The sequence below is a fragment of the Pithys albifrons genome, chromosome 12 (assembly GCF_047495875.1).
Source record: "Pithys albifrons albifrons isolate INPA30051 chromosome 12, PitAlb_v1, whole genome shotgun sequence".
NCBI lineage: Eukaryota > Metazoa > Chordata > Aves > Passeriformes > Thamnophilidae > Pithys > Pithys albifrons.
In genome coordinates, this window is record NC_092469.1 from 8645659 (window position 1) to 8671099 (window position 25441).

General features: G+C 40.9%; 1 long non-coding RNA gene across 1 annotated transcript in view; it reads right to left on the reverse strand.

Moving 5' to 3' along the window:
- Positions 1-75: 75 nt before the first annotated feature.
- Positions 76-25441, reverse strand: part of LOC139677508 (uncharacterized) — a 43912-nt gene continuing 18546 nt past the window's right edge. The window contains exon 3 of the long non-coding RNA XR_011698878.1: positions 76-841. This is a non-coding gene — a long non-coding RNA (uncharacterized lncRNA). The remainder of the gene's footprint in view (positions 842-25441) is intronic.

A 25441-nucleotide genomic window follows, 5' to 3' on the forward strand; every position in this document is an offset into this window, starting at 1 on the left:
TTATATTACATTCATAGTCAGAATGTTCAGAAAAGAGACCTGCATCTCTGAAGTCTTTATTATCTCTGCTTTAATGTGCATTGCATCAGTTACAAAACACAAAAATCAAGTTACCTGAGTCTCCTGTTAGAGCAGGGGAACTATGCAATTTAAGTAAATAATAACACAGGACATCGGCAAGATCTGAATAGGGGATGTGCTGTTTATGAGCTGTACCTCAAGAATATTCCTAGTCTGTATCCCTTAGAGAAAGGATTTGTGGCAAGAAACACAGTATGTTAAGGAGTTCACTGTCATCTAAATAGCCCCTGCACTGGAGACCATGAAGTATTGTAGACCATAATTAATCATTCAGCTTACATGGTAATTTTGTGACAGACTAGTGATCCAGGCAGTTTGTGAACCTACTGCCTGCACCTTGTTCTTAGCCAGCTCTGCAGAAACCCCCCCAGCTGCAGCAGCTGCACTGCATCGTGCTGTGCACAGATGCACCTGGCGCAGTGGGAGCAGACAGGGGAAATCCTGGCTCCTGTTGGAATCTGTGGGAGTTCTCGTGTTACTTCACTTGGTTCAGGATTACACCCCTCGATTTTTTTACTGGCTTGGGGTTTCCCACATACATATGAATTCATTCCACAGCCTATTCATTGCAATTCTTATTCTTCATCCAAGTTGTTTTGCAGCTGCTGTAAACTGAAGAATAAAAGATGAATCTCTGGCAATGAAGGTCTTTAGTACCAAGGACTGCCTTTTACTGTCTGTTGCTATAGTGCCTAGCACAATAGGGGCCTGGGTCTTCATTGGCATCAGCGAAGGATCCTCATTGTAGTAATAAATGTTCCTGAGGAGACAGAAAAATACAACAGCTACTCTGTAATGCAGTCATGCACCATAATGGCATAAAATAATGCGACATACAGACTAGTCTCATTATTTGTGGGATCGCACCTTGCTATGCAAAACTTCTCCAGGACTAAAAATAATCCCTCATGTAGCACTGATGTTCTTGCAGCAGCACAAGTGATTTCACAGCCCCCCAGAGCTCCCACTCACTTGTATACAGACACCACACTCTAACATAGCAGTGAACTCAGGGAAAAGCAGCTACACAGAAGATGAAATGCAGATAATAATTAACAGTAAAAGCGCTGCAAGACAGAATGTTAGCTAAAAAATGTGCTCTGTTAATGTTGTGAGGTGGATTTAAATACATAGGAAATTATCTGCTGGAGTGGAATTTGGCAAGAAGGTCAAACTTAATACTCTCACGTCATCCAAAACGTGTCGTGTCCATCTGAATAATGTATTTCCAGATGGAAATAGGCAGAAACTTTCCAACTTCATTAGAAAATGCTGAGTTATTGAACACAAAAATACTTCACAAGAAATTCTGTGGGTCTCCGGGTTTTACTTTTGGGGTAATGTGTGGTCCTTTTCTAACTCCAGGGCACTTAGCAGGCTTTCTGAAGCTCAGCAAGGCACTGAACCCAGAGCTTACATGTCTTCCAGGTGGCTTTGGTAGAGTTGGAAACCCATCTTTTCTGAGAACTGTGATCCAAGCCAGTGCTCCCATACCTTTGACTCCTCTCTTCAAGAATTTGGATACTTGAACAACTGCCCCTACCCCCCCACCCACCCCCTCCTCCCCACCCAGCCAGCGATGGGGAAACCTGGAAGCCCTAGGAAAGCTACCACAGTAGTGGCAGTGGTCACTGCAAATTCCAGGGATGCTGGTTTAAGTGAATGTCCATATTTTTAAAGTTCCTACTCTGTTGGTAGGTGAGAAACAACCCCAGGAATGCTGAGGCTCTCAGTTCTGCTGTTTTCATCACGGGTTGTTCCCTTGGTTCATCCAAGATTTATACAGTTGGTTCCATTTGTTTCAGACAAAATAATCACAACAAAACTATTTTTCTAATGTAAACTTTATGGAATTTTAATGCCATTGGAAAATTTGACAATCCTCTTTTCTATTCTCATTCAAAACAGTAATGTGGAACACTAATCTTGATTGTGGGTGAAAGCATCTGCAAGCACTGGCTGGGGAATTACTCAGTGCTCTCTCCTTGGATCATGTGTTTTACACTGAATTACTAACATAACCCCAGAGTTGTGTGCTTGGGGTTTGCCACCTCAAGGTTGTTTGAGGGAGTCATTCTCAGCCTGTGAGATGTGGCGTATCTAGACCGTGAGGTTGATAATGTTTGGCGCTTAATTCTTGGTAGTGTATTGTTTACAATAGAGCCATTAAATGTTCCATAACATTCACATATCCTGCTTTTTAACTAGATTTTTGTAGTGTCAGGCTGTGTTGAAACATATGTAGAGTATGTTCAGTCATGGCGTGTGCAGAGTTCAAAGCTTTGTGACTGTAACACAGAATCTCCCTGTGCCTTCACAGCTGCAATCTTTCCTCTTGACAGAATCATTAAAAATAGCTGTGGATGTTAAACATGCTCCCTGCAACCCACAACAACAACATTTCATTGCCTCAGAGTTAATAGCTGAGGAAGGACTGAGCACAACTGCCTGGTGCTGTGGACTGTCACTACGTTTGCATTGAACGCTCTCCTGTCCCCTGCCAACATGGAAGAGCTAACAGCACTTCAAACAGTCTCTGAAATGCATATAATTAGGATAGAGTTTGCACTTGTTGTGGTAAATAAGAATAATTAAAGCTCTCAAAACACACATTTAACAAATATTCAAGCACTGTAACGTGGTGAGCAAATTTTATCAGAAATCCAGAGACAGGTAGTGCCTGTGTGTGTAGGCAGGAAAGCAAGGGTGGCCAATGCTGCAGGTTGGTGCCTTGTCCCTCCTTGTGTCCCTTCATGTAGTCCAGGTGCAATGACAGTGCTGTGCCCCTGCCACGCAAAAGCTGCATTTGCAGGTTCTTGTATCAGGGCACATCTTCCTTGGCAGTACTTGAGAATCTGGCACTCACATATGGAAGAATACTGAGTGTTGAATACCCAACATTAGCCTCTGACTGTTGTAGGACCCACCTCTTTGTGACAAAGTGGAGAAAGCTTTGGCTGGGATTAGAAACTGTCAATTCCCAGAATCAGAAAATTCAGAAAGTGATAGTGAAGGCCTTATTCAAGGCAGTGCAATGGAATTTCCTCACCAACTGTTTTGCAAAAATTATATTAATAAACAGTTAATCTGGGAATTATTCCAGCAGATCATGCACAGAGACAACAAAAAAGAGATGATGCTGGCATCGTTTTATGTATAACGAGTGAGATGTCAGCACTATGCAGTGATTTCAGCACTAAAAAGAGAGGAAAGGTGTATGCTGGGGGAAAGAGAGAGAAAAAAGAAAAGTTTGAGACAGTATTTGTTTAAAGAAAGAAATCCATCATATGGCTTTTTAAAATGAGGATAAAACTACTCTCTCTAGCTGCATACAAATGGGAGAGCAGCTCCCATATTAAAATGGATCTGGGACTTTCAAGTACTTTACTCAATATGCAGAAAATTATACTGGATGTTGACAGCTTTTCTCCACAGAGAAGACAGCTGTGGGGGGCCTTTTATTAGACAGTATAAAAAAAAACCCTAAAGTGAAGTTTTGGCAAGTAAATAGGCAAATATTCAATAAAACAATCAAGTGCTGTTTTTATTTTCCTGTTCAGTGTGGAGTTTGTTATATTTTCTGCAAATAATACAGAAAACAAATCCCTTTTTAGGACTATGGGAAGTACTCACATATGACAAATGGTGATTGGTATACAAATGTGCTGAGCTGGTAATGTCTGTGCTCTCCAGAGCCTATGAATCATCTGGCAGTGCCAGTGTGATGTTGAAGTAGATAAAAATATTTTCCTTTTCCATTCTAGAACAGAATCAGGGAACTTTCCTGATAATTAGAGATGACGCCCTGTGAAACCACAAACCCTGTCCTTTCTCAAAATCTCTGTCCAGTTCCACATGTGAACTCTGCATCCTCTCTTTGTGAATTATATATATTACCCTTATTCTCATACATGTGCCCTAGTAGAGAGCCAAATTCTGCACTCAAGCATCCAGAATTATGTGCTACCTTCTAGCATATTTGAAACTGCATTCCCCTCCATCTCTCCATGTCCAGGATCAGGCTGGGAACCAGTTTATCACTCAGGGTAAACTCCCTGGTTTTAGATGCAAAGTGACTGTTGTGGAAGTACTTTGTCTCAGGAACTGCTTCCTCCATATCCCTGTCTGTTGACGCTGGAAAAAGCTCATTCTAAAGTAGTTCTTCCGGGGTTCTTTGAGCCTTCTCCAAGCACAGAGGGAAAGCTGTTTGGGAAAACAATAGTTTATACTGTTGAAAGTGATGGTTACATCTTTCAAAAAAAATTATGATCCTTGTATGAGCATCTGGGACACAAAACAGTTAATATGTAAACAAGAGAATTAACTGGAATATTACAGAACATCAGCAAACATACACAGTATAAATTTGATAGATGATTCATGGAGATAAAAATCAGTCTGGCAGCTCTTAATTTGCACTTCCTTTCAAAAGGCAACTTCCCAGAAACAGCTGCACTATTCCCATGCTTTACCTCTCCCAGACTCAAGAAGGGCCTTTGCATTTCAGGCAAGGAATGCTTCTTCCCTGAAACTTCATATATTGTCTCTCTTGGGTTTTCCTCTCTTAATTGCTTTCAATCAAAGCAGAGGTTTCTTTGTTGCTGGTCTTTCTGTGTTTGCTTGCAGAGCTACAATTAAACACCAATTACCATTTGGATAGGTGACAATGTAATGCCGTTCCAGTTTAACTCTCTTTTTCAGAGTCTTGATAATGTATGTTTTAATCATAGTGACTGTTACCACATAGAAAGCCAAATGAATCAAATACAGATGCAATTATGCAGTTTAAAATGATTGCCATTTAAGAAAAGTAAAAGGACTGATGAAATTGATATACTGAGATTTGTAAATCTCTGCGAAGACACAGGAGTACATTGCATGGTGCAGTGTGAGATGTGTCTGCAGCTAGTTCTCATTTAAAAATCCTTCTGTAGTTTCAAAAATTCATCCCATTTTCTCTCTTCAAAATGTGTACTTTGTTCTTCACTTTCTGCAGTGGTAGAAATGAAAGACTAAAATCATCTTCATGGCTCGTCCTTTGACAGGTTATTCCACTGGCTCATTCTTTACCTCTTTGCCACAAAGACCCTTTGAAGCTTACCCTGTTCTCTCCTACTGACTTTTGTATCTGACCTCTATCAGCACTTAATCGAGGGATGTTTGCTAACTTAATTAGCCAGTACTGCATTTTCTGTCAAATTGCTCCTAACCTCCTTTCCATGTCTACGCAAGGCCCAGATCCTCACCCATGGCACAGCAAGGTGTAAAATACAGTTGTTCTTCCCTGACTCACCTTCCTCTATTCCTCTTCTATATCCACTGAGCTATCCAAGCTGAGACAATTTATTGCCACTTTATTGACTCCTATGTTAGATTCCCACTGGGATTTCAGTGTCACCTGGGGCTTCTCAGTGCTAGAATAACATAATTGTTTCATAAAGTAAATATAGAAAAGGAAGGGAAGCAGGAAAGACTCACAAATGTTGAATAATGGGGCTGGAAGAAATGCTGCAAGCTTACATTAACATCTCTCTCCTGCCATTACACTGTATGCTCTGTGATTGTTCATTTTGGCAAGTGTTGCACAGTAAAGATGCATTAGAGTAATTATATTGTAATGACAGAAGATCATGAGTTAAAGATGTTGTGGATCCTGTTAGTATCCACATCTGAAATTGTCTGGAGCTGATGTGGGAGGTGTATCCACATGGAATTTGATAGCACTGATATTGTAATTAAGGCTGAGGAGTTTTGTACTTATTTCCTACTGCTACCTGTGAATATTAATTAGCTCATGTAACCACCTGACCCTAGCAATAACCAGATCTGTTAGACAGAGCAGAAGGGAAAATATCAATTGCCCACTAAATATTTATTAAGGAAGCAGAGATGAAAACAGCCCAGTTGTGACGGAGAATAAAGGCTCCTTAGAATCTTTCCAGTTTTCTCTGGCCTCTGCTTCACGGAGGATGAGGACAATTCTGGCACCACACAGTGGACAGAAACACCCCTGGTTTGGCACACAAGTGCAGAAGAGAATCTGAGGTCTACGGAGATCTCAGATTTGTCATGACAGATGAGACTTTCTATTTTCTTGTTTGCCTTCCTGCCTACATGGGCTGTAAGGACGAGAGGTGACTCCAGAAAGCCAAAGATGTAAGCCTGAACTAAAGATTGTCCCCAAGTGTGGACACCACATATATTACTTTTTCTGAGGGCTTCAGCATCACCTTCAGAGAGAAGGGAAATAATTATTTCAACATTAGCAAAGATGAGATGAAAAGGTACGTAGGGAACCCCTGTGTTATAGTACTGGGGAAAGCCCTAAGAATTAAACAAAATAAAACTAAAATTTTAGCCTCACATCCTTGACTGCCTGGCAAAGTAATCCTTTACACCATTCCCACCAGTAGTGTAGTGTGAGCTTCAGGGATATCCAGAAAATTGGGTTCAGGGAGAAATTTGAATGGGTGGTTTTTAAAGATGGCAAATAAAAACAACAGAGAAAAGGAAGATTAGCTCACATCTGCAGCATAACTGGGTAGCTCTGTTTCTCTCCCTGTTAGGACCTGGTCTTGTTAGATGCATCAGCTGTCTTCCTAATGGTTTCTTTATACGACTCGTTACAGAGTTCATATTTCTGTCCTTCTCACATCTCCCTCTTCTCCTCCTGTCACAATCTCCTCCCCAGTCTTAAGGATTTGATCAGCTCTGATATACAGTCTTTGCAGGCTGAGTGGAGGAACAGGCTGCATAAGAAACATGGTATGTTCTTAATCGCTTTCGGGGTGACTAGCCAGTAATTCCCAGAAAAGGTGGTAGAGCACGATGCTGCTGTGCACTGGTGTCTGGCTGCTGCTCTGCTGGAGATCCAGGAGCAACAACAGCACTGCAAGTTCTCTTTCTTCTTTCCTGACAGCGCCACAGTACCTGTATCTTAATCAGTCAGTGTCAGACAGTGTCACAGGCTCCGGACGCTCCTCTAAGCCAAGCACAGCACAGATGCCTCCCTGCTGCTGGTAGCTCAGGTTACCATTACTGGGCTGAGCTGCCTGATGTAACACTGCAATGCTCCAGACAGGCGGAGACCTTCAGAAGTGTTGGCACAACATGTGTTCAGATCCCGGCACCTCTAGCCCTGGGCCAGGCAGTTTCTGTGCTCTCAGGACTCTGTCAGAGGCTGCCACCATGGCTACCCTGGTAGTGACAGCACAGACAGGAAGCAGAGCTGCTGCCAAGAAGGTTGATGAAAGAAAAAGATGGTTGTTGTGATCATTAATATCACTCTAGTCACATCTTATATAGAAGGACACATTTATGCACATTTTATATGTGAAAATATTGCACGCCTCTTCGGCTATCTGATTTGTAACTTTTGTGACTGGCATGATTTAAATTGGAAAGGGTGAAGGGGGAAAACCACCCAAAGCAAACTGGTGACATAAATAAAAATTCTACAGGAAACAATGTAATAGCTGACTATAGGGAATAATTGTATCTCCATCAAAGTTAGAATGGTTTACTGTTCCCAGCAGTGAGTCTAGCATCAAAGGGAATCCTAAACCTGAAACCCTTGGAAAGAAGTGGGTTATCAGCAGATACAAACTGATTCATGTAGAGAATAAAGAGAACATTTTGCAAGTGGGACAGCCTGGCTTTGCCACTCTCTTCCTGGAGAATAACAGGAATCTCTTCCTGGAGCATTGAGTGGTTATGCTTGGCCTTTCAGGCCTTTCACCATATTAACAAATTTTCCTCAGGGCCCTGTACCTTCAAGATATGAAAATCGGTTTTTTGGTGGTGGTGGTGTTTGGTGGGTTTTTTTAAATCAGTGCATAAGTTTGATCTGTTCACACGGAAAACTGTGGAAGAGTTAGAGCTGCGGTGTGAACACAGGGTTCTGGTGAACTATGTTCACCCATAGGCATTGAATGAATATTCACAGCAGCTTTAGTAGAACTGTGGTTTTTCAATGCTTTACAGAGTAAAGGCCATCAAGGAATCACTTCAACAACTTCATGGGCCCCCCTGATGCTGTACAGGCCTTTGTTGTAGGTGGAAAAGAAACAATTCTTTTGAGCTACCCTGCTAATAACAGCAGATGGGAGACAGAGCTGCTGCCATAGAGCTGATAAAAAGAAAAGATTGTTGTGGTGGCTGATATAATTCTAGTTGCATTATGTTACAGAGAATGAAGACAGTGGTTTCATAAGTGTGGAAATGCAGAGGAGCAATGACAGATTCACACTGGGTGTTCCAACTTGGCTGGGTCAGTCTTCCTCCAAACAGAGCATCTTTATGTGCAGAGCAAGGTATTTGGGGTCTCAGATTTTCATGAGGGTATTCCTTCTGTCCCACTTTGGGAACAAAAGCATTTCCCTCCCTCAAGTTAGGAGAGTGCCTCAGTGTAGAGACATGTCCTCCACAACATGGTCCAGCACTAGGATGTACCTGTGGATGATAAAATGGCAACTCAAGATGTCTCCTGCAAAACATCTACATAAGTGGCTGCAGAAATCAGTGGCGCAGTTTTTTACAAGCACAAGGCCATTCACCCATTTGAGCTGTTGCAGGAGTGAGACCTTGTTTAGAAACAAGATATTCAGTAAAAATAGTAAGTAAAATGTTCATTTTTGAAATCCCATACAGATTGTAAATATTTGAGAAATTAGAAAGAATACAAAAATGCTCAAGTCCCGCATATTCATCAGAAGCCTCAGCTTTAGTAAAATGTTTTATGAGGCTACCTTATAATTCATTTCAGCTGCCCCAGAAGTAAGAAGACAGTGGTGTTTCAGGGGCTGATTGCAGAGGTCATAACCTTCTGCACACAACATATTGAACAATTCCATCATTCCTGCCTTCAAAGTGAATTTAGACTGACATAGCAGAATAGAAAAAAAATGCTTAATAAACGAAGGGGTTTATTGCACACACAGAGTCTCATAGGTATGCATTCAGCAAAGAGTAGGCATGACTATAATAGGTGCACTAAAAAAAGCCATCTGTTTGTATTAATATCCCCTTTCAGTAAAAAGCTCTTTTCAGTTATTTTACTCTTTATCGCCATCAGCTTTACATTTGTTTGACTATAGTATTACCTTAGCGGAGAAACCTTGTTATGCAAAGTGATAGATTTGAAATTTTAGAGAATGGATCCTGTCTGGGCAGGAGCAGAGGCAGCGCACTGCGCCAAGCGAGGCAGTCAGGAGACAGAGCCCTGGCAAGCACTGGCCTGTGTGTGTCCTCTGGTGAGGAGAGAAACTTTCCGCTGTGCTGCCCCTCAGCCTCCTCAAGAGCAACCCAGGCAAGAGCTTCCAGGGGCCAACTCATCCAGGGGCCCAGGTGCTGAATCAGCCCAAGAATATTTAACCACAGCAGAAAAATGGATCACACCAGAGGATTTTCTCCTTGAAGAGAACTTCACCCTGTTCTGATTAGAGATGGAAATTTCTGAGGTATTCTGGACTTCTTTAAGAGGTCTCAGCAGTTTTAGTGCGATCAAAAATGGAAGTCATGGTCATGCATTTTCAATGCAGGCATAAACATAAGTTAACCCTTTGATGTGATGAGATTTGTAAGGAAAATCTATCAGATCTTCATCCCCTTGAAAAGAGCCATAGCAAAACTGTTCAATAAAACATTCCCAGTCTTTAGCACCCTCCCATTCAAAGTCCTCCTATGAGAAAGAAAAGCTTCAGTATCCCTAATTTCCAGATGAGCAGCTGATCTCTAGGAGACTTAGACCAAACCCTCCAGGATTTCAAAGTGCCTCAAAACATTTCCGAGCCTCAGCCCAACTGAACCTCTAGAAACCAAAATGAAGGATGGGAAGCAAAGATTTAAATTCAAGGCCTTCATGACTTAAATGTTAATCATAAACACAGCACCATCCTTGTCCTATAGAGAAGTTGCTCACTGTAAATAATTCTTCATTACCAACACTTGGAAGCTAATTGCTTTTGCTTTGCAGTCTCGCTGTTTTGTTATTATGTTGTACAGTCACTGCGACCTTACTTTTCAGCCATATGTTGCCAGTCATATTTTTGCCTCTTGTTGCATTACTGTCAGGCTCTAAGCTGTTTATGAGTCCCTGAAATGTGAAAACTTGGTCTTACTTAGTTTTCAGCTAACCCTGCTGCTTAGATGCAAGAATATCACATTTACCATACAGAGAGATTTATTTAAAAGCCAATTGTGAATTACACTGAGGAATCTTCAGTAAACCATGACAATAAATAATGAGAGGATGTTGCCTGGAGGATTTCCCTAATGAGTTTTGGTCCTAGGCAGGCATTCCGTTTGAAAGTCAGATACTTTGTTTCTTGAGTTTTTATGTTTCTCTAGCTGGGCTTTCTGTGAGGTTTTGTTAATAATTGACCATAGGGTCACTAATAATTACACATAATGTGAAAAGGCATGACCATGAACATGCCTGGGGAAAAATAATTTTACATACAATTCCAATGCCTAGCATTTATTTATTTGTAAACTAAAAATGTTAACAAGATAGCACAGTTTTTTGGAAGCAGACATAGAAAAGCGTGTTTAGAAAGAGACTATGGACAGTTGTGAAGCAGAAAGTATCATGGTCCAAATTTCTTCAGAGAAGGGTTTCTGCTCTGAGTTGCACCTTGTTGTATTGTTAGTTCTGAATCTTCAGAATAAATAGACAGCCAGGTAGAGGGATAGAAAAGCCACCAGACCGAAGGATTTCCCCTAAGGACAAATCCCCATCCATCCTAAAAAGTAGTCAGAATGTGTGTATAGCAGGCCACAGTTATCAGGAAGTAACATGTATGGCAAAGAGTTCTGCTTGGGTCTTTCCAGCTGAATTAACCTACACAATGATTCTGAATAACTATCCAGGATGAAGTCTTCTTTCTTAGCTATTTTGTCTTTGCTCATTAATAACTTGTTCTCATACTGGGCAGAACTCTCCTTAAAGTAGAGTAAAAGGGAAAAATACTATTGTCAGGTTCCTAAATTAATAAAGTTCTCACCTGCCGTAAAGCAGCCCAACCAATTCCTTACTGCACACTGCAGTACGTCCTCAGTGGAGATGCACAATGGGAAAACCTATCTGTTTGCCTCAGCTGCACATCTGATAGCCCTTAGGCAGAAGACAGGTTTGAAAGGCATCTAACCAGGAGCTGCACACAGAGCCTGGTTCTTCAGGTAGTGCAAGGTTCAGCAGCCAAGTTAAAAAAGAAGGCATCACTCCTTTCCTCCTTGCCTCCGGCAACATCTGCTCGTGTGACAAAGTGAAAGCTCAGTAGTTCGGCACTTCAAATAGTAGTTTGATGTCTGACTTATAATCAGAGTGCTCAGGAACTCCGCGCTTTGCACTTACCCAAGTGTTTTAATCTCTTGCAGTGCAAGAAACTTGATAATGTAATAAAATCAAACAAAAGATCGATGGAGGTTGTAGCAAGCTTAACATATCCCTCCAATTCTTCTACTGTGGAGTGATGGATACTTCAAGAAATGAAAAATTCCCCTTGTGGCTTCGGTGTTTTCCAGACATCTTTCTAGATGAACCTTTCCAATGGTAAAATCATTACAAGGTAGAAAAGCAATCTCTCCAAGGGCTAACTAGGAAACCCAGTCTAATATATGGTGCCATAATGCAGTAATGAATCCTATAGGCAAACCAGGAATTTTTGTGAACAGCTCTGGAAGGAGAAGAAATGGGAGAAATGTTACATTGGGAGAGTTAAGGCAGAGTGTTACTGTTAACCACCATATGATTTGGGATGTTACCAACCATGGTGTCTCCAAAAGCTAGGCCCTAAACTCTGAAATTAAAACCCCTTGAACTGTCAAAATGTGACCTCTCTTCTATATTGTACTTTTCAAAATGAAATGGCAGTGCTGAGAACACTGGTATATCTCTGATATTCAAATCTTGAGCTGCATTCAAATTTTACCACTCAATGGCAGCTGCAATATTTTCTGTTTCTGTTCCTTCTGAGATTGTTGCAGGGTGCATAATTCCCCAGGTGAAAGAGGCTGTGGGTATTTTATGGCTACATCAGAAGAAAGCCCCTTCCCAGTAACACTGCAGCTACATCAGGCACTCTGATGAGCAATAAAATAATTCTTAAACTTACCTTGGCCAGAGGAAAGTAGTGGAAATTCAGGCTGGTATCATCCCCTCTGAGGTGGCTTATCAGGAATTTTTATATGCAAAACCAGAAAAAAATCTGGACCATCAGAAAAGAAAAGTCAAAGCCTGCTACTGGGACAGGAAATGAGTGAGAAAAAATAAATCTTCTAAAAAGCAAATTTTATTTCCAGTGTGACAGAGAGGAAATAGTTATCTAAATTACAGATTTACAGTGAGAGTTCAACCAAGAGAAAGTGTTGAAAATTTGACACACTTGAAAGAAATATTATTTGCTTTCATCTTCCTGAGGAAAACGAGCAATTGCAATCAATTATGTTGTAATTATAATATTGGCTTAAACTATTTGTAAAATTACTTTGTGTTTAATAATGCAGCTTACACTAATAGAAGATTAAAGCTCAGTTTGCCTAGTTTGGAAAATAAAACTTAAGAATTGCCTTGCCAAGTTGGAGTGAACCCAGTAGTTGTATTTGTAACATTTCACAGGGATGATTCAGGATAACGGAATTACCTTCTACTCTTTTTTTTGTCTTTGTAATCAAATTGATATGGACAAATCAGTTTTCAATTTACTCTTAGCTGATCCCTTTAAGAACTAAAATTTTTTGGCTGTCTGAGATCAGAGGATTTCTACTGTCCTCACTAAAGAGATTATATCAGGATTTGGTGCCCTGCAACAAATCTAAAGCCAACTCCACACAACTGTACTTGGCAACTGTACCAAACTATTTCCAAGCAAAGCAGTAAGCTGAGAAAAGCCCACTGTTACTAAAATTATACTGGAGGAACATCAGGGCTCAAGTCCTTGAATGGAACACACATAGTGTGAAAGTTATTTTCTGTTTAGAAGGTTTGCTAATAATGACATTGTGTTTTCCTTAAAAAAAATTAAGTCTGGTTTTAATCCAAGAATTATAAACCACATAAATTTAAGGGTCACTGAAAGAATGTTGAAGGCAGAAATTACTGTAACTTTGTTACTACATCATAACCACTTCCAAAAAGCCTTTTGGGGAAATAGCTGGATTGCTTGAACAGCCTCAAAGTAGATAATGAGACAAGGAAGAATTAAAGGTGTTTGTTAGTGTGCCACTGTGTTACCTACAAGCTCACAAGAGTCAACCCACCTTCCTTCAGCATCCTTTGATGCAGTAAAGAGGTAATGTCCCCCCAGTGTACCCACTGACCCACCAGCTGACTGAATGAGCCTCAAAGCTCTCTTTTAAATCTTGTTCAAGTTGCTATTACCTCCTTCCTTTTTATGCAATAAATGCTACACTGCTAGGAACCTTATGTGTCCCCTCCTGGTATTGCAGCAGTCATTGGTAGGAAAGAGCATATCTTTGTATAGATAGATAGATAGATAATATTATATATTATTGTTTATACTTTTATTATATTAGATTACATTTATTATATTGGAAACTTAAATAATTTTAATTCTATATGCTATATATTTATATGCATATTTTATAAATGTTTCTTTATATATGTATTCCTACATCACTTATATTAATTATCTACTGGTTGTTTTCTATGTTTACATTACATAAATTGCTTTATATAGTAGGCAAATATTATATGTGTGTCAAATTATGTGTTTACTTCTTCATATTTCATATGGCTTGTATATATATATGACAACATGAAGGCTCATAGGCCCTTTTCCACCTGTTTAGATGGGCAGGGAGAAGAGGACAGAGTTGGGACTTTTTTGGTTTTTATCGAGTCAGTGATAGCAGCTGCCCTTGTGTCCCAGGCTAAGGCTGGTGCCAGGAAAAAGTGTCAGGGCCCTGGAGCGAGGGGTTTGACACTGCACGTGGTGCAGCAGCAGCAGCCTCCGACCAGCAAACCTGTGCCGCTCTCACAGGTGGGTGGGTGTTGCTGGTGGGTTTGGTTGGGCTAACACAGCTCGGCCTTGCCCTGGTGCTGCAGGGAGGAGCGCACTAACCCGGGTGCCTGTCCTGTGACAGCAGCCAGCCCTTGCCCGGGGGACGCGGGCTCTGACCCGGCGGGGACCGCTCTGCCCCGGCCGGGATGGCTCTGTCCCTTTGGGGATGTGGCTCTGCCCCGGCGGGGATGGCTCTGTCACATTGGGGATGTGGCTCTGCCCCAGCCGGGCGGCTCTGCCCCGGTGGGGATGGCTCTGCCTCGATGGGCATGGCTCTGCCCCTGCCCTTCGCGGGGGGACCAGCCCTGCCCCAGCAGGGCAGCCCCCGCCTGGGTCTTCACTCGCTCAGTGCAGGGCACGGCTAATCAGGCGCAAGCTTTTGATGTTGCAAAATTCTCCATCTGTTCCCAGGCTTTCTAATTACATGCAACTCGCTGTGCACCTCCAATGAGCCATAATTGGTAGGCGTTTGCCTCATTAATCATTCAGGTGCTGAGCTGCTCCGCGCAGCTCTCACGGCCCTACCGGGGTTTGTGCCCTGCACCATTGCAATCTTTAGAATTGTGGTGGATTCTGAGGACATTTGCAGGTACTGTAGCTCAGGGGCGTTTTAATATCCTGAAATGCCACAAGATGGCACTGACTGATTCCGAGGCCCCTCTGCCCGGCGGTCCTGCTGCCTGGGCAGTGGCTTTGCCATGGCCACAGGTGCTCTGGGATACTCAGTGCATTTTTTACGAACTAGCTGGTGGCCAACAGCACTCAGCCTTTCATGATTTGTTTTGATCTGGTTTGTTTTAGGCTGTGGGTATGAAATTCTATGACTCTGTAACAATGACATAAAGCTTTAGGATTTAGATAGATTTGATTTTCCTGTTATATACAATGGCTGTCTGTTTGTTAAAGGACTGAGCCAAACCATACAAACAGAACATCAAGCCCAGGCTAAGTCCACCAAGAGCTGATGCTTGTTATTTGTTGCTAATTGGGGTGAGTTCTTACCAAAAGGTGGAAACCAGCAGTCATGGGGCACTCACAAGAGCAAGACCGTCTCCTTAGCTGAAGCTTTTACTGAAGCAGTACTTCTTGCTGGAGCCTTTTCCTGCCATTATGGGTCCAACACAGCTGCTCATTTTGCAATGTGTCATAAGCCTCTCCTGTACTTTAGCATTAGACACTCATCTCTAGACTCTGCAGGTATCCCCAGCTGGTTCCCCTTGTGTTGCTATAACAGTCAGGTATCACTCACTACTTTTGCCCAAACTGTGCCTTTCAGGCTGGCTGTGGCATCTTGAGTGGTGCTGCAGTGGCTCCTCTGATTGATGAGTAGCAATAACTGCTTTTGAGTCCCTTTGTTGTGACACTGGTTTTGAGTTTCACTCATGTATAAGGAATAGCCTAACAAAAGTAGTGTATTATTTCATTCCTTTATTAAGTCATTTATTACTCTGCAAGTTCTTTAACTGCATCAGAAAAGTTTCTGGATAAAACCAATATACTGGCATAGCTCTTACGATGACTGCTTTTTCAGTAAATCCATACAGTGCAGAACCTGTGCAACACTAAACCAGTATTTTTTTTCATTCAACAAACTTTTAGTCAAACCAAATTTTTATTTTGCCTGGAAACTGAGTTTGATTTGGTTACTGTAAGGGAAAAAGTTCTCTTTTAAATACTCTTTTCATCTATGAGAAGTTATACATTGGTCACATGCTGAAATACTACAAAAACTGTCTTTAAAAGCAGGATGACTCCTACACTTTTTCTGGGTTTCAATCAAACTCTTAGTCAAAAGAAAAAATAGAAATAAAAAACACAGGCTGCACAAACACAGAACAGATGTTTACATTTAAACATATGTCATTCAGCAGTTAAAAAAAATGATCCAGACACCAACATATCAAAGGCATATTACTGACATATGGTGTCTGACATGCTCCCACAAATGAATACATACACTGGCTTTGATGACAACCATGCAAATTGTATCTTTCCACATGAACAGTTTACCAGGGAACAGTCAGATTTGTGCCTGTACAGGAACATGTATTTTGGATCTCTTCTGGAGGATGCACCATGTTGTAACCATCCACTATGTCAAATCAGGAGAATGTGTGTCAAATCATCCTCTCTCTTGTTTCCTTTGAGACCTGGGGCAAAACTTTAAAGCATGTGAGACCCAGCAAGCAGGTCTGCTTGGCAGTAGGGCCCATCTGGCAGCTGTGCTGTATGGGGCTGCATTACAGCTCCAGGAAACGCTCCTCCTTCTGGGACAGTGACCCTGTCTCTGAAAAAGGGCCAGGGCAGAACACCCTCTAACACAGCCAAACACAGTGGCAAGTTTCAGCTGGCCACATCAGGTTGGGTTCTTGCCCTCTGCAGTGCAGATTTGTCCTGCCTCGTTCAGTGCCTGAGCAGCACTGAGAGTACAAAACCCAAGCGGTCTCCCAACAGTTGTCACAGTGCAATCCTCATTTCGTGCATTTGCTAAAACCATTCCACAGCAGATTACTCATCACACAGTGGGACCCAGGAACAGCAGAGCACAACCACTGCTGCTGCTGAGCTGTTCTCCCAGAGGCAGGCAGCACAGTAAATTGGACACAATGCACTACTCCCAGTGCTCTTCTCAAAACTGACAGCTCCATCTCCTTGGCATATGGTTGGCGGTTCCAGCACATGGGAAGTGACTATTTCGCCATTGGAGAAATAAGTGTTAAAGCTTATAAATATCATGGTGAATGGTCAGGCTGATGTGGGGCTACATGTCAAGGTACTCAAGTCCTGTCTAGGCATCAGCGTGTTTCACTGGAAAAAGCATTATTTCCAGGTGCTGGAAAAAACATGCTGGTCAAAATTTGAGGTACCAACTCAGAGACTCTGGAGGGCCTCCAGAGTCATATATAGGGATAAGGGAACTTTTAAGATTTAAGTTTTAGAACTCAGTACCTCATTTTTGTCTATGTTTCTTTCTAGAAAGTCAGGGCGTAGTTGTTCAGCTCAGAGCCTGTGAAAGTGAGAATAAAATAAGCAAAGGTCATACTGAAGTTTGCACAAATAGCAGCTGAGGAAGGTCAGGCTGTTGAGAGTCTTTACTGTGCCTGTATATGTAAATAAACAAGGAAAAAAAAAAACCAAAGCCCATTTACTTAAAAAATCTAAGTTAAACCTACAGTCCTTGCTCCCACAAAACAGCTCCAACTCCAATCCTGATTTAGAGTTCAAGGACAGGACCCGGATCGTGGGTCCTAAATAAATATTTCTCTCTATTAAATAAGTAACATATTTCTACATCTGAACATCCTTGAGTCTAGCATTTAATTCATCATTAAACAATCACCATTCAACGAAGAGGGTTTCCCATGAATTCACTAAATAAGGAGAAATGCCAAAGTGTTATTCCTTTTCTGGCTACATTTAGAGCCTGACGGAGTACACACACCAGTCCCACCGATGCCTGGACAAGGCTTTCAGCTCATAGCTGGCTCACATGCTGTCACTTCAGAGCACAGAAAGCAAGCTGTCCTCCCTCCCTGGGGACAAGAGTACATCTGTTCCTCAGGCCAAGGTGCTGAAGACAGGCAGCAGCTAACCAGTGTTCAGTATAAAAATGCCAAGCGACTCGGGCTAGCCTTAAGTTGCGGGTTTGATTGCAAGAGCTCTGCCTTGATGTTTTCTGTACTTCTGGTCCCAGGCTTACTGCCCTTAAATAAAAATACTGTTAGTGTTTATAGAATTTCCAGTTTATTTTATCACCCTCTTCTGTGTGTTCTCTCTGGTATAGAAAAGGGGGGGGGGGGGGGAGGAAGCCATATATTGTCTTCTAGTCACTAGTTGGTCCTCCTTTAAGGACCTTGTAAGACATTTTTTGTGTATTGTTTCCTTGCATATGTGGGCAGCTTTACTACTTCATCCCCCTCAGGACCACTTAACAACATCAGCAAAGCAATTAAGTGTAGTTTTCAGGAAAATGCCAGAGGCATTACACTGTCTGGATGGGAGTCTCAACCCAATTATTTTCAGCTAGTTGTGAACTGTGGAAAGTGGACTTTACTTCATTATAACTTCAGTTCCCACTGATTAAAAGTCTAGTGTGTTACAGACGGTAAGGAAAAATGAAACAATTAAACTTTCCATCAATAAAATTGCTGCATATTCTTCAACATAGGGGTTTACTTCTCTCTAGAGAAGTGATTAAAATGAACTGATTGAACTATAATTTGATTGACTGAAGAGCTGCAATCTATTGCACTAAAGCTTAAATTCCATCTTATTGCTCTATTTAACTCTGAATATAAAAAATTACTGATGGTCTTGCAAACCCCTTATGCAGTCATCCAGCTGAAATTTCTTGCTGCTTACAGGCTGCAGCAGGTTATGTTCTTTCACTGCTGTGTCTGCATGATTCACAATGGACTGACATTGAAAAAGACACAATGATACCTAGGAAATTACATTAATACAGCTATAGAAAAAATAGAAAAGGCCTGTTACATTATCAGGTATCTTCCACCTATTACATAATCATTTGGGACTTCTAAGCACAACCACAGATAAAGTTAGCCCAAGAGACTGGAGAGAATAATTGCCAGGTTATATACAGTCGTTGCAGCAAAAATTAGCATAGTCTCCTGATGAAAAATGCAGCTGTGATACACCTTTCTAGTGCAGAGCTGTCTTCAGGAAGGTGTGAGGCTGCCAGTGCACAGCTTTGCATATGTATGCATGTGTATGTAGGGCTCTTTCCTTCTAGGAGATACCAGAGTGGCACATTGGGCCTGGCCTCGAGTGTAGGTTGTGCTGGCTGTGAATCAGGATGCCTGGGTTCCAGTGCAAAGACTGTTTCTTTGTGCTCAGGACAAGTTTTTACGGCTTGCTCAGACTACAAGGGCTCCATGTCCAGAGATGAAGAAGCGTGCTGTCAGTGAGGGACTCTTACTGAAGTCCAACCAATACCAGTTAAGAAACAATGAGCTGCTTGTTTCTTGTCAATTGGCTGCTATGATGTTCTGATACAGAAAATACTCAGAATATTGATGGCCCTCTGAAAATTTAATTGAAATGCCATTTCCTATTATGAGGTTGCCTCTCTTGTATGACACCTGCCTTCTCTATTCCTACCTTTTTATTTGAAATAAAACACAGTATTTGACTTACAGGTGCACCACAGTAGCAATGTATAAGAATGTAATATAGTATTAAGTCACAACCATAACACCTTATATTGGTAATTAAATGTATCAGGCTAAGATGTGTGGATAAAGATGGGCAACAGCTGGGTTAAATACTTAATGCACTTCTTTTCACAGGCAGCTCAAACTCCAAATGAATTCAGTATGTTTTCCCACTAACATCACCAAGAACCAGGGCATGTACTCCTTGATAATATTTACTACTGAGCTCAGTTTGCTGTGGAGCTTTGCACTTCTGGCTGTGGCTGATCTACGAGGTGGCTCCATAGCTGATCAGACTGTGTATGTGATTTGTGCAAGCTTTAGCCCTTGCACATTCCCAGTCTTGGTTTTACAGGGATGTCTGACCACAGGCAGGGTCTACTAATCCACTAAGTTCTTTGGTTTTATTGTTTAAGCATGGGACATGCCACAATTTTTTCTATTTGTTAGCCAAAAGCTACCAGAACTGCAAGGGAGTCATTGAGGCAGTATTGATTTGAAAAGATGCTGCCTCCACCTAATTTAAAAGGAATACCTCTGACAAATTATATTTGGCACGTAATGATTGTGCATTATTGGCCTTTTCTTTTTTTTTATCTTTCCTTTTGATTCCAAATTACTTCAAGTGTTATCCTCTCCTCCACCTCACCTTAGGTAACTAAAGTGTGCAGAAACAGTAACAGAAGTCTTTTAAAGGGACACAAGGGCAAACACAGAGAATCAAAAATTTGTTGGTGTCTCTGGAGACTACACAACGTTTTCTACCTTCCCTGAGCCCAGCTTTACAGACACCATAGGTATATAGGGCTCCAAACAGCTTGAATGCTACTTAATGCCTATCTAGTCTTTCATTTCTTACAAAACCAGGTAAATTCTCTCAATTATAACACCTTTGATAAAAGCTGCAGAAGAAGGTCCTGTGTGTCAAGTAATTTATATCTTATTTTCCTGCAGGACAAGAAAATGCCAAAAGGAGGAGCCCCAAGTGTGAAACTAGCCTTGAGACTTCTCTAATTCCTAAATGGGAATGGCTTTTTGTCATGCTGACAGGAGTCATAAGAAATCTGGAGAGAGTGCAAACAACATCAAGAGCAGGGCAGGACCTTATTCCAAGCCCAGCCTGTGCTGGCATGTGAAGGAGGAGGCACAGACATCTGGTGACCCAAGGAATTGTTTAATGTTGTTCCCCAGGGAAGTGGCAGCAAGTGCATGGGCAGGAACTGGCCAGCAGTTCCACCAGGCCATGCTGGCCTGGCACATCAGGGGAAAAGTGAAGACTGATTCAATCTGGATGTGTTTTCATACCCACTGGCCTCATGGCAGATGCACAGTTATAACCATTCATAACTACCAAAAAGAACATAATTTTACTGTGAATGCTGCAAATCACACATGGGACTTCTTTGTCCTTATTCTGTTATGGAGTGGCAACAGAATTCTCTGAGTTTCAACAAGTTGATTTCAAAATCTCCAGTTACAAAAATATAGAAAAGTGTATTCATCAGTAGGTTTACATTTGGAAAGTCCAGCATTTTAATTACATAGATAACATAACTCTCCTTTTTGTATGGAAATGTGATGACTGTAATTTCTTCATTAGGTAATAGTTTCACTATTTAAGTAAACATTATTTAAAAGATGTGGTGTTATGTATTTATTCCACAATGTTAAAACTCCAGCAAAACATAGTCAAACACTTGAATATTTTCCTCCTAGCAACCAAGGTCTTTCACATCAGAAAAGCAGCATATTTGTCCTTTTTTCTGTAGTTTGCAACCCTTTGGCCACTCAATAACCATCAAATTCCGGGAATATAATTTTAGGTGAAAGTCTAAACAAGTGACTAAATCATCTCTTTGTTCATTTTCTAACACAATTTGACTTTTTTTTTTCCCTTGAAAACACCACATGAGTAACATGAGTGCCCTCAGCTTTAATGTCACAGGAAAACCATCTATCAAACTACCCAAAATTACTCTGGAACAAAATTCCACACTGGATGCATCCAAATCCCTACCTGAATGCCTCTGTCAGCACTACTTACATGTAACACTATGCACAAAGGGCCAGATTTTCAGACTTTTGTGTATCTCTTACTTTCTCTGACAGAAATATCACAACATTAGTTTTTGGCACTAAGCTTCTTTACATTCTTTACTAACCTGCTGCATGACTTAACTCTTCAAACTAACAGCAGAATTTTACTAAGTGTTGAGTTTCTGCAGTTCCCACTACAGTGAATATAAAACACAGACACTGAGTGCTCCCTTGGGATTTAGCTCTGTCTTTCAAGGCTGGAGTAATGGTGTTTATACTGAAGAAATGGGGGGTTCAGATCTCTTAAGATCTTTGTGGGATACTTGGATCGAAAAAAACCCAAACAAATCAGAAAATACACTACCAGAATCCTCTCATTCTTTCCATCCTTCTTTCCTTACATAGGGGTAAGTCCTCCTTTCTTTCTTTTCTTGTCTAAGGGTGACCTATGAGCTCCTTGCTAACTCTTCAAGAAAAACAGAGGAACAACAGGGAAATCTGTCTCCCATGGAAAAGATGAAAGATATAGCTAAGTGAGAGGATGTGTCCTTCTCGATACTTACATGTGGTCAAAGAGACAGCTCCCCCCAGCTTTCCCGGCAGAGTTCACAGACAATGCCCGGGGAAGTTCCCGTTGTCCCCAGCAGTTCTGCCCACAGCAGGATACACTGCGGCTCTGGCTGCTGCTGCCCTGGCACCTCAGTGCCCCTGAGGGCAGCCGAGCGCAGTGAATTAACACTGTTCCCAGGCAAAGCAGAATGTCTGGGAAGATGGTGGCTTAGCATAATAATGGGAAATGAGTGGTAGGTACACCCCTAAATGTTACAGGACTGGAAGTAGTGGGGCGCGTTTATCAGAGTGAATCTGACTTACATGACTTAGTCCCAAATGTATGTTATCACACAGATCTCCCAGCAGATTATGTGTCTCTTCATCCCCACTTAACATTTTCATAGCTTATTTCAGTATTTTTGCATTTATCTCACCCATAATAATTTATTTATGAGTTTAGGATTATTAACAATTTGAGGCTTCATTATAAACTATCCTGGGGGAATCTTACCTGCCTCATCCATTACATTATTATTCCCAAATATCTAATTTATATTTAATAAGACATCAATTGAACATCAATAAAATAATAATGAATTAATAAAATATAACTTCCTAGAAATATGAGTAGCTTAAGTATGTAAGCAAAAGGCAGTGCACAGTCTGTGGGTCAGCTATTAAATCTCTCTATTTGACAGAATCATTTAGTATTTAGAATATGATAATAAGCCATAAAAATATTTAATTTTTATGGTATTCAAATAATTCTTGTGATAATTGTAACCCATACCAACCTGAGAATCTGAGCTGGGAAGTAATGAAGAGTTCTACGTAAGAAAGCCATCTCCAAACACTGAAATGCCAAGGGGAGTCCGTGTTTCCACACAATGAAATGACAAAAGAATTTTAGTTTGGGTAAATAATTAATTTCTTACTTTAACATGACCTCTTAAACTGAAAAGACTTATTTTTCTATACAGAAAATCAGTTTTTGTTTTGTTTAGTTTTTTTTTTTAAACTGACTTAAATGTCTGCCTATGGACATGAATATAGCATAGTTCCACATTGCTGGTCAGGTGTTCCATTTTAAAACGTTATGGAAATCACTCAGAAACATGCAAGCAATTGCATGCTTATGTTGACATCCTTGGCAAGTCTTTGTACCATGAAGGATTCACCAAAGTTCAGAAACAAGGACATCAATGTTCCTCCTGAGCAGACCCAAATACCTTCCATTTTTAGACACTCTCCTAGGGAAGTAATGACTAGTTTAACACAAAGAGCATGTTCTCATATCTCCGATGGATGGTTCTCATTTTTGGGCAACCTGCTTGCCAGTCTTTCCATTTCCTGCCATGTAATCACAGTCATATCTTGAAAAAAAAATGCCACTCACTTGCCATTTTTAAAAATCTTCCACTGTGGACTACTTCTAAGTATTACCACTGATGCTGCTCTTGATTTAGATTCAGCTAATTTTTGTCTGGGCTCAGCACTGTGGCTCATCTGTGTTTCTCCAGCTTCCTCAGGATCTGGAAACACAAATTTCTACTTGATGAGCCTATGAAAAAATTAAGCAATGCATATGCAGCACTGCCCTTTTCTGTCCATGAAACTAACACTGGCTCAGGATGCTAGAAAGGCCTCTGTGTGTACTAAAAGCTTAGATTCCAATTCGAACACTGTATATCTACAAGCAAGTTATACTGTCCTACAAGAACAGTCACGCTGTATTACGACACTCAAGGAAGCCCATGTGTGCCAGGCAGGGAAAGAATTTTCAGATGAACCACATCTCCATAGGTAAGTTTCTTCAGAACTTCACAGCCATATAGTGATGATGCAAAAATAAAAAAATTTGAAGCACATCTCTGCCGAAACTTAATCCTGTTCCATACCCATATAATAATCATTATTTTAGATGATTCTAAACAACACCTGAATTTCTTGCAGAGTCCACACTGACTCATCAGGAGCTGCTGCAAGCAATTATGATATACAAAGACCTGATTCTCAATTAATCTTAAACAACAATAACATTTCTTTGTGAATGCTTCCCTTTCCAAATATGTTTTTAACTGACTCCATAAGCCACGATCCTCAGCTGTGGGAGCTTAGCAACTTTTCACTCCTTGAGTCAATTCTGGGGATTGCTAAAGATCAGGTCTCATGTAATTCTAAGTTCAAGGAAGTGTTTTGAAAAAGGACATTTAAACTGTTTATGATCCTTGTTGCAGTTTAAATCCTGTATAATATTTTTGATGAAGTTTTTTTACTCCAGAAATCCACAGCCTAAACAAAGGTTGGATAAAAACCCTCTGATTTGCCACAAAAATTGATTTTCTGCTGCCCAATTCTATTCTTAATGAAAGAGACAATTCAGAAACCTAGAGAAACATGCTTTATTGATTCATTCACAAGTCACTAAAGCCTGTGCCTGTGTTCCCTCCAATAAGACTAACCACATAGTGCTTCTCATGCTCTGAATTGCAGGAACAGAAGATGACCCCCAATCTGTTCTGCTGGAAGTCCAGTGAGACTAAACACGCCTAATAAATGTAAACACAGTGCACCACTAAGTTATGGATAAATGTGTGTAGGAGACAAAGAGACTTACATTTCCTCTTTATTATCCCTTCAACTGAGCCTCTGCCTTCTTTGTAATTTATTTACCCAGGACAGTTGTGCCCAGATGCATACCTGTTTTTTTTCATGGAGGTACTTGTTTTTCTGAGTTTTGTGGATGGATTAAACAAACCAGGAGGAGGCCAACCTACATGTGTGAGGTCACACCGTGAACTGTAATCTGCACTGCAGCAGATGCCTGAATTCATTCAGGTTCAAGACCTAATTTGGCATAAAACTGGAGTGTGGCTGCACTGCACTGTATATTTTATAACTATGTCTTTCAATAATCTCCCGCTCTTCTTAGGAAAGCAATAAGAAGCAGTAAGAACAGCAGAGCCTATATTGGGTGAGCTTTCCTATTAAATTCCACTAATGCATCTCAGCTCTGACCTGTGGTAATTTGGGTAATCTAATAAAGCTGAATGCCCTGTAAGATTTTGGGATGATACACTGTCTACCTGCAAGATACAAGGAAGGAGAAGGACAAGAGAGCAGTGAGATACCAAGGATCACCTAGCAGTCAGAACAAAAGTGAACTTAAAAAATAGATTTTAGAAAATACAGGAAAACACATTATCAAAAAAATATGTTTAGATAGTCCTATAGGTACTTTCAACTACCATCAATTCAACATTCATGTCCAATTCAAAACATTAACCCTGCTTGGCCTGCTTAAGGGAATACACTACACTCAGATTTAGTATCAGGTTTTTAAGTAACTAGTTACTACAATTAATCCAGAGAAATACCATGAAGTATGGCATTTTTTCAGCTTCACACAGGTTTTGCCAGAGACCCAAAGTCTTCTGCCTTCTACATCATGACACAATAGATTTTAGGGAGCCTATTTCTCTTATTCCAATATTCTTCTCCCCTTACATATGCTTTTGATAAGTGTGCACAGACCCAGTCAAGAATAACACCTTTTACTGCAAAACTTATCTGTTC